This window comes from Eriocheir sinensis, chromosome 27 (assembly GCF_024679095.1).
Source record: "Eriocheir sinensis breed Jianghai 21 chromosome 27, ASM2467909v1, whole genome shotgun sequence".
NCBI lineage: Eukaryota > Metazoa > Arthropoda > Malacostraca > Decapoda > Varunidae > Eriocheir > Eriocheir sinensis.
The window spans coordinates 10,877,300-10,886,616 of record NC_066535.1 but is presented as its reverse complement, the minus strand read 5'-3'; the positions used below and the strand labels follow the sequence as shown (position 1 = coordinate 10,886,616).

Sequence of the window (9,317 nt, the reverse complement as noted above, 5' to 3'; positions counted from 1 at the left end):
CAGACACGGACACAATATGAGGAAGAGGGTAAAAGAAAAAAGAAAAAAAACGCCCTACCCCATCACGCACTTTTCCTTTCCTAAAAAACGCCCTACCCCATCCCGCACTTTTCCTTTCCTAACTCTATTCCCGAAGACGGCGCTGGAAGAGCCTTCAAATCAATTTTCCTCCTACTCACTCTCCTCCTCCAGCAGCCCTCCCCCCCTCACCCCGGCCCTGTCACTCCCTGTCATCGGAGAAAAGAAGGTCGCGACGATGAGGGGATTAAAGTGAGACCTCGGTGACTGTATTTTGATCCTCTACTCTTCTCCCCTTTCTTCCCCTCTCCTCCCAAAGCCCAATATATGATTAATAAGAATTGGAAGCCTCTGCTAATCCTGGGGTTGACAGGTTATTGAAGATACGGAAGAGCCCAAGATGAGTGTGGTGGTGGTGCTTCTGTGGTGGGGGAAGGGGAGAGAAAGAGGGGTGGGAGAGGGGAGGGAAACAGGCAGGAGGGGTGGGGATAGGGTGGACCTGCAATCGGAAGAAAATATGGGAGGGTAAATGAAGACAGATGGCGGAGATGGAAAAGGATAAGGTGAAAATGGGAATAAAAACCGATGGGGAGGGAAGGGAAAGAGGAGGAGGGTGGCGATGGGGAAGAGAGGGAAGGGAAACGAAGAAGGGGGAAAGCGAAGGGAAGGTAAAAGAGAAGAGAAAAAAGGAAAGCGATGGGAAAGGAAGGGGAAGAAGAGAGGAGGAAGGCGATGGGGAAGAGAGGGAAGGGAAACGAAGAAGGGGGAAAGCGAAGGGAAGGTAAAAGAGAAGAGAAAAAAGGAAAGCGATGGGAAAGGAAGGGGAAGAAGAGAGGAGGAAGGCAATGGGGAAGAGAGGGAAGGGAAACGAAGAAGGGAAGGTAAAAGGGAAGGAAAGCGATGGGAAAGGAAGAGGGAAGAGGAAGAGAGGGAAGGGAAACGAAAAAGAGGGAAAGCGAAGGGAAGGTAAAAGAGAAGGAAAGCGATGGGGAGAGAAGGGGAAGAGGAGGAGGAAGGCCATGAGGAAGAGAGGGAAGGGAAACGAAGGAAGGAAAGAGAAAGCAAAGGGAAGGGAAAGGAAAGAAAAACCGATGGGAAGGGCAGGGGAAGAGGAGGAAGGGTAAAGGATGGGAAGGGAAGGGGAAGAGGAGGAAGGGTAAAGGATGGGAAGGGAAGGGGAAAAAGAGGAGGAGGAGGAAGGCCAAATGAAGGGGAGGGAAAGGGAACGGAAGAAAGGGAAGGAAACGATGGAGAGAAAAGGGGAAGAAGAGGAGGAAGAAAGTGATGGGGGGGGGGGGGGGGGAGGAAACATAGTGAAGGAAAAAGATAGGTCAAATGATGGGAAAGGAAGAGAAAGAGGAGGAATGTGATGGGAAAGACAGGGAAGGGTAGCCTATATGATGGGGAGGAAAGATTAAGATTGGGGATGGATGGGAATGGAGGGGAGGGGGAAGGGAGAGAAGGGGGAGAGGGAGATGGAATGTGAAGGGCGGAGGAGTTGGAGAGGGAAGGAAAGAGATGAGGAGGAATGGGAACGAAAGAGAGAGAAAGCAACGAGAAGATAAGAGGTTAAGAAAAGGAAGATGGGAAGAGAGGAAAGGGTAAATGAAGGGTAGGAAAGATGAAGGGGGGAAGGAAAGGGGTGGAAGCAGATGGGAAGACGATGGGGAAGAGAGAAAGGTAGGAGGAAGAAGGGAAGAGAGGGAAGGTGAAAGGGAGAGGAGAAGAGGGAAGAGAGGAAGATGGCGATAGGAAAGACAGAGAAAGGTAGATGAAGGAGAAGAAAGGTAAAAGGTAGAGGAAGAGACGGAGATGAAGAGGGAGGGAGGAAGGAAGGTGATGGGAAAGACAGGGAAGGGTAAATGAAGGGTAGGGAAGATACGGGAGGAAAAGATGGAGGGAGAGGAAGGAAGGGGGGGAGAAGGAAGGCGATGGGAAGAGGGAAAGGTAGAAAGATGAAGAGGGAAATGATAACGAAGGGTTGAGAAGATGAAGGGGAGAAGGGAAGGGTTCGAGGAGGAAGGGGATGAGGAAGAGAGGAAAAGGAGGAGGATGAAGACGGTGAGGGAGAGAACGAAGGGTAAATGAAGGGTAGGGAAGGTGAAGGGGAGGAGGAGGGAAGGCGATGAGGAAGAGAGGAAAAGGGAGGAGGATGAAGACGATAAGGAAGAGAAGGAAGTGTAAATGAAGGGTAGGGAAGGTGAAGGGGAAGAGGAGGGAAGACGATGGGAAAGAGAGGGAAAGGGAGGAGGATGAAGACGGAGAGGGAGAGAACGAAGGGTAAATGAAGGGTAGGGAAGGTGAAGGGGAGGAGGAGGGAAGACGATGGGAAAGAGAGGGAAAGGGAGGAGGATGAAGACGGAGAGGGAGAGAACGAAGGGTAAATGAAGGGTAGGGAAGGTGAAGGGGAGGAGGAGGGAAGACGATGGGAAAGAGAGGGAAAAGTGGGAAGATGAAGACGATGAGGAAGAGAGGTAAAGGATAACGAAGGGTAGGGAAGGCGAGGGATTGAACCAGGTGGAGATAATTAACTTGCCAACACTTTTATTTGCCGTGATGAAAACATTCGCGAAGCAGTAAGTCTTTTGCAACCAATTTACACGCGATGGACGGGGGGCAACTTCGCTAACGTGTTTTCTCGCTCGTCATTTACTTAACTTTGAAGTCTCATGTTTATTTTTATCTATTTTTTTATTCGGCCTCAGGGAAAACATGTCGACGAGTTTTAAGTTCAACGAGGCTTCACTGTAACATGTTTTTTCGCTCTTCCATTACTGTGCTTTTAATTCTCACGTTTTATTTATTTTTTTATTTTTTTTTCATATAACGTATCAATAATTCATTTTCGTTAGTTTGCTTTAAAATGTCACTTGTTTTTCAATGCAACTTTAGGGAAATCATGTTGGTGATATTTGAACTGTGAAAATTAGTACTATTCTTCAACGTCGTAAATAAGTGTGTAAGTAAGTAAGTAACATGTTGATAATTAGAAGTGTGAAAGTTATCAGTATTCTTTAACGTACGTAAGTAAGTAAATGATTGAGTAAGCAAGTAACATGATGATTTGAAAAGTGAAAATTACCAGTCTTCTTCAACGTAAGTAAGTATAAGTAAGACCGTAAGTAATAAGTAACATGATAATTTGAAGTGTAAAAATATCAAGTATTCTTCAACGTCACTGCATTAGAAGAAAAAAAAAACTATCAAAGAAACTCAACATTCCTTTTATACATTATTTGACTCGGGTATTCTGGATCTGGATCTGGACGATAATGCGCAGGGCGCCTATCAGGTACATAACAAGCATATTTGTGTTGGCTGTTGGGGTGACGGGGGAGCCGAGTGTGCAGGGGAGGAAAGTGAATCAAGTGTAATTGTTAGTGTTGGTGTGTTGTGGTGACAAGCGATTGTGTATTTGTTTTCTGAATGAGTCTATTGTACCGCAGTCTAAAATCTGTTGAGGGAGGCTGTTCCAGTCACGTATGGTGCGTGGAAAGTATGGGTGTATGCGTCAGTGTTAGTGTGATATGTTTGGTATTTATGGATGAGTGTGTTACGAGTACGTTGACTGTTTGCGTTGTGAAGGTATGTTTGTGGGTCAATGTCAATGTGAATGTTTGTGATCTTGTACAAAGTGTAAGTCTGTGTGCTTGTCTGCGTATGTGAAGAGGTTCCATGTTTATTTGGTTTGATCCGTGTTGTGATTCCAGGCGTTCGAGTGTAATTGTTTGTAATGAACCTACCCGCCTTGGTGTTGATTTGTTCTAACCTATCAATGTTACTGTGTGTGTGTAAGGATCCCACACCGTGGAGCAGTATTCAAGTGTTGGTCTCACAAGTGTGTCATAACTCATAAGCTATGTTATTAGCAACTGTATTAGCGCCAAAAACACTCCGTTGATTATCTTGTAACTTGAATTCTTAATTAAAAACTATGAACCAATTCCAGCTTATTTACATATTCCATGCGATTCGAAAAGAGGAAACATGAAAGCATCCCTACCACACTAAGTCGTTTATATAAGTAAGCTAAACAAATAAAAACAATCTAGTCATCCCGCAATAATCAACTCCATCCGAAAATACAGGAGATATACATCACTTCACAATAATAATCCGTTTCACCGTTATATCCACAGGCAACTAGCATTTACAACATTTACAATAAAACAACAATTTACAATCTACCTCATTTACCGTTCCCTCTCTTCCCCATCGCCTCCTCCCTCTTCATTAACCTTTCCTCCTCATCTCTTCCCTTTGCCTTTCCTCCCTTTCGTTACCCTGCCCTCTCTTCCCCATGCACGCCTTTCCTCCCCCCCCCCCCCTTCATTGCTACCCATCTCCTCCTCCACCCTTCACCTTCCCTATGTTTCCCACCACATTCCTCCTCCTCCTCTTCCATTCCCATCGTTTTCCTTATCTTTTTCCCTCCATTTGTCTCCTTTCTTTTCGTCCCCGTCGCCTTCCTCCTCCTCTTCCTTATCTTTTTTTTTCTTTCTCTTCGTTGCCTTTCCTTATCTTCCCCATCACCTTCCTCCTCTTTGTTTTCCATCGTTTTCCTTTCCTTTTGTTCCCCATCACCTTCCGCCTCCCCAATGATAATCCGTTTCTCTAGAACATACGTTAAGTAAAGCAAATACCTTCGTACCGTTATAATATGTGTAAGGGCAACTTAGAATCCACAACGTCTTTTCCGCGGGACGCAAAGGCTACGCGACATCAAGGAGCTAAGCAGAGTCGTGGAAGAAAGGAGCTTACTGGTCTTTCATTGAAGCCACAGGGGATGAGAGAGAGAGAGAGAGAGAGAGAGAGAGAGAGAGAGAGAGAGAGAGAGAGAGAGAGAGAGAGAGAGAGAGAGAGAGAGAGAGAGAGAAGGGGGGGGGGTAGAGCTAGAAGGGAGAGACCAATTCCAAGTATTAATGGGAGTCGACAATATTGACAGTGTTCCCTTTGGGGCCACAAGAAGGCTCTTCCAAGCCTCTCTTGTGGGGCGACGATACGTGTGTGTGTATGAGTGTGTGTGCGTATATGAGTGTGTGTGTGTGAGCAGATCACACACACACACACACACACACACACACACACACACACACACCATTTCGCTTCACAAGAGAGCGGAGATGTGGAAGTAAATTCAATTACTATGTAGGTCCCTAAAACCTCCACAGCGTCCTCCTCCTTTTCGCTGGAATCCCATGTCGGGCTGGCGAAAGTTACGACAATACAAAACGATACGAGCAGAAAAGTAATTCCCGCAAAAAAATACGGGAGTGAAACTCTAAGGAACGAAAACCCTCGCTAAACAACCCAACACGTGTAATGATCGTCCGACGTCTCTCGTCTTTTCTGCGACCCGACGCTCTGTCGGTACCCAATACCCAAAAAGCAGAACACAAAACTCCAGCACAGTACGATAACGGATGTGGTTTGCTACGGCCACTACGTAACAGCGTCACCGTGTCCTTCACAGTTGGTGTTCCGGCGCGATAGGTCAGGGAGCCCCAAGAGTAAAGCTCTGGGAATACACACGAGATGGCTCAGCATAACGCCCGGTAATGCTCTGAAACACGGCACGCACGTATCCACCCGCGATGGCAGCTGGCAACACACTGACTGCCTGTCTAGTGCTCAGGCTCAGCTCTGCTGCGGCGCTACCTCTTGGTGGTGGTGGTGGTGGTGGCGGGGATCAGCAGAGGAGCGGGACAGCGACAAGTGTCTAGGCTGGAAAACGCGTGATAGAGGGATAGAAAGCCAAGTAACAGCGGCTCTCCAGGGAACTCAAAATTGACCCCATTTGTTACTCGAGTCCCCGTCAAGCCTGTCCTCCACGTTTGTAGTTCTCTGTATACGCGGGTTGTATAATGTATATAATAGGAAATGGGGCGAAACAGTGAGCGCGTGCGTGCTCACGGTGATGTGCCTTACAGCACCCAGAGTAGTAACACCAGCCATTAGTGTGTCTGTGGTGTGGAGCTCATAACACAGACGAACGTAGAGGAGCCCTGAAGTTTAGACTGAAGCACTGGAGAACTAATGAGCTGAAGTCCTGCTGGAGCGAGGACGTAGTAGTCTAAACTTTGGTGCGCGAGTGTGTGCACTCAACGTGGAGCGTCGTGAACCAAAGACCCTCAGGTGCGCCACAAGGGACAGGGCCCACAACCCTCCGCCACACACACACTGCTGCTGAGTGGACAAGGGCTCAGGAGTAAAGAACCCTCATCCGTTTCATCCTGCCGGGGATCCAACACAAGATCTCTCCGCTGTGGAGCGAGGGTACACACACGGTCTGAATTGGTTGCTTTAGTTTAGCTATAAATGTATTGTTATTATTATTACTATTATCATTATCATAAGTTTGATAATTCATTTAGAGTATTTTTAATTATTACACACACACACACACACACACACACACACACACACACACACACACACACACTAAAGTACTCCGGCGCATAAAGAGCCTCATCACAGCAGCCTCAACCTTAATCTCATCGTACCCAGAGTCAAAACAAGTGGCGACACACATGCGCCCTGCCCTGTCCCACGTACCTTGTTAATCACCGCAACATTTACCGAAGACTTCGCATCAGCATCAAGGCAACACACTCGTAACATAGACGAACGGTGGTGGTGGTAGTGGTGGTTTGAAGGAATCCAGTCGCACACCCATATTCTCAAACATTTCACGGCTTACACTCCAATATTTAATGACGATTTCGTAGAGAGTATGTTAGTATTCCCACGGGGAATTGTTCGGACCTAGTGATAGTCTGACAAGGTTATGCACCCGACTAATCTCCTTTGCGGGCTTTGAAAATATATGAAGTGAGCCGAAAGTGTCTAGGAATACGAACCTCCAATGACCCACCATTCCATTCAATCCCAACACACTTCCCTGTCCTCCCTTACCCCACGCTGCCGGGCACAACTAATCTCCCTTGCGCCCTTTGAAAATATATGTTGTGAGATCCAACAGCGTCTGGGGATACGGCCCTCCACTAACAGACACACCACTAACTGACACATCACTCCATTCCGTCAAAGCACGCCCTTCCCTGTCCTCCCTCGTCCCGCCGTACACGTAATCAACCGCCGCTGCTGGATTAACAATTACGATCCAGCGACTCCGTCAAAACAACATTAGCAGGAGGGCGGGTGGAAGGGTACTGGCGGTGGTCGGGGATGGGGTGGATGGGATTGGGTCTGGGTTGTAGTAATCCTGTCGCGTTTAATCAAATATTAAATCCTCTACACCTCTACGGCCCGAGACGCCCGCCCCTCCATTCCCTTTTCCTTTAATCCCTCGTATGACCACATCTACGAGAGAGAGAGAGAGAGAGAGAGAGAGAGAGAGAGAGAGAGAGAGAGAGAGAGAGAGAGAGAGAGAGAGAGAGAGAGAGAGAGAGAGAGAGAGAGAGAGAGAGAGAGAGAGAGGGAGAGAGAGAGAGAGAGTTGTATACAGCCTGAAGGAGGTTATAATGAAGGGCGCTGGACTGCTGGGTGGCAGAGGAAGAGGCTGGTGGTGCTAACGACCCCGGAAGAAGGCTAGAAAAAGTGAGGAGAGTGAGAACAAGCGGAAAGAGTGAAAAATGTCTGCTGAGAGAGAGAGAGAGAGAGAGAGAGAGAGAGAGAGAGAGAGAGAGAGAGAGAGAGAGAGAGAGAGAGAGAGAGAGAGAGAGAGAGAGAGAGAGAGAAGAGATGTGTGTGTGTGTGTGTGTGTGTGTGTGTGTTATCACTTAGACCAGGGGTTTTCCAGGGGTTACGCCAAGGGTCTGTCAGGGGGTACGCTCTCCCCACGGGTCGTTAGGGTTAGGGGCTTGCCCGCCCACTGATTTGTACTGTGCGCGTACTGGACAGGTAAGGGAGAGAGGCGCGAGGTGTGGTCGGGCACGCACCACTCGACAGTCGTGAACGGTGAACTGGAGATTGGTGTTGCTGTTTTTTGGAAGGTTGGTCCTTTTGTGGCTACTGCCTTTACTGATATAATAATTTCGGAATACTGTGTCGATTTCAGTAACATTATTATCGCAAACTGTGTGGCATTGGCAAGTATACGATTGAGCCCTGACTTATTCTTAATGGAAAGGTTGATGAAATAGAAAACACTAATTTTTCATGTGTACGAAGTGGTGTTGTGCTAAACAATTTACTATAGCGGCGATGTCACGATGTAAGATGGCCTTAATTTAAGTGTGCTTTGTGGTGTGACTTTGTGATATGGCTGGGGGTAATGTGGAGTATCCGAGTATAGTTTGGCATGGTGAAACCGTGTCGTAGCATGGAGGTTGTGTGATGATGTGACAGGTGTGTCAAATCAAAAACTAGACCACAAGCAAATAAGATGAAAAAAAACTTTGCTTTTTTTGAAGATCTTTATGGATTTTCCTTTCTTTTATTTCATGTATATATATATATATATATATATATATATATATATATATATATATATATATATATATATATATATATATATATATATATATATATATATATAGGGACCTTATTCATCAATAGGATATAAAACTAAACTTTGTAAAATATTTAAAGAAAATAAATACTTTTTTTTTTGGGGGGGGGGTTGGGGGGGTGAGTTTTTTTTAAATGCTAACCCTGGTGTGTGTGTGTGTGTGTGTGTGTGTGTGTGTGTGTGTGTGTGTGTGTGTGTGTGTGTGTGTGTAATTCACCACGGCCTGATCACGTGTTGGACTCTTAATCGCCAGCAGGTACCCTCCCGATATGAAGAAGAGCTCTTTATCGTCGATCTCTGGGTACTGCCAGGACCTCACACACCACACACCCCATCCCCCATGCTCAAGGGGGGACTGTAACCACTCCTAGTCAACGGAAAGAATCCGGCTTGAGCGGGCTCGAACCGCCGCCCTGTCAGACCGTGAAGCCTGACACGGCAACGCTCAAACCAGTTGCGCTGTGTGTGTGTGTGTGTGTGTGTGTGTGTGTGTGTGTCAATGCTCCTAACAGATGCATCAGGGCGAGAAAAGCTGGCGGCGTGGCTTCTCATTAAAGGCAAGGCGACACGAAGCTTTACCAAACCACGTCAGTGAAATTAATTCTCAGAAAGGCGCCGAGAGAGAGAGAGAGAGAGAGAGAGAGAGAGAGAGAGAGAGAGAGAGAGAGAGAGAGAGAGAGAGAGAGAGAGAGAGAGAGAGAGAGAGAGAGAGAGAGAGAGAGAGAGAGAGAGAGAGAGAGAGAGAGAGAGAGAGAGAGAGAGAGAGAGAGAGAGAGAGAGAGAGAGAGAGAGAGAGAGAGAGAGAGAGAGAGAGAGAGAGAGAGAG

The 9,317-nt window shown here is 47.0% G+C and overlaps 2 protein-coding genes across 3 annotated transcripts in view; both read right to left on the bottom strand.

The window, feature by feature from the left end:
• LOC127004125 (uncharacterized) overlaps nucleotides 1–7,319 on the bottom strand; it is a 13,035-nt gene extending 5,716 nt beyond the window's left edge. The window contains exon 1 of one of the 2 annotated variants that reach the window (XM_050871510.1): nucleotides 5,551–7,319. The gene's annotated coding sequence lies outside the window, so the exon portion shown is untranslated. The remainder of the gene's footprint in view (nucleotides 1–5,550) is intronic. The other variant, XM_050871512.1, reaches the window with a different exon arrangement.
• The window catches only part of LOC127004124 (protein phosphatase PTC7 homolog), a 55,678-nt gene that overhangs the window by 24,537 nt on the left and 21,824 nt on the right, over nucleotides 1–9,317 (bottom strand). The window lies entirely within an intron of this gene.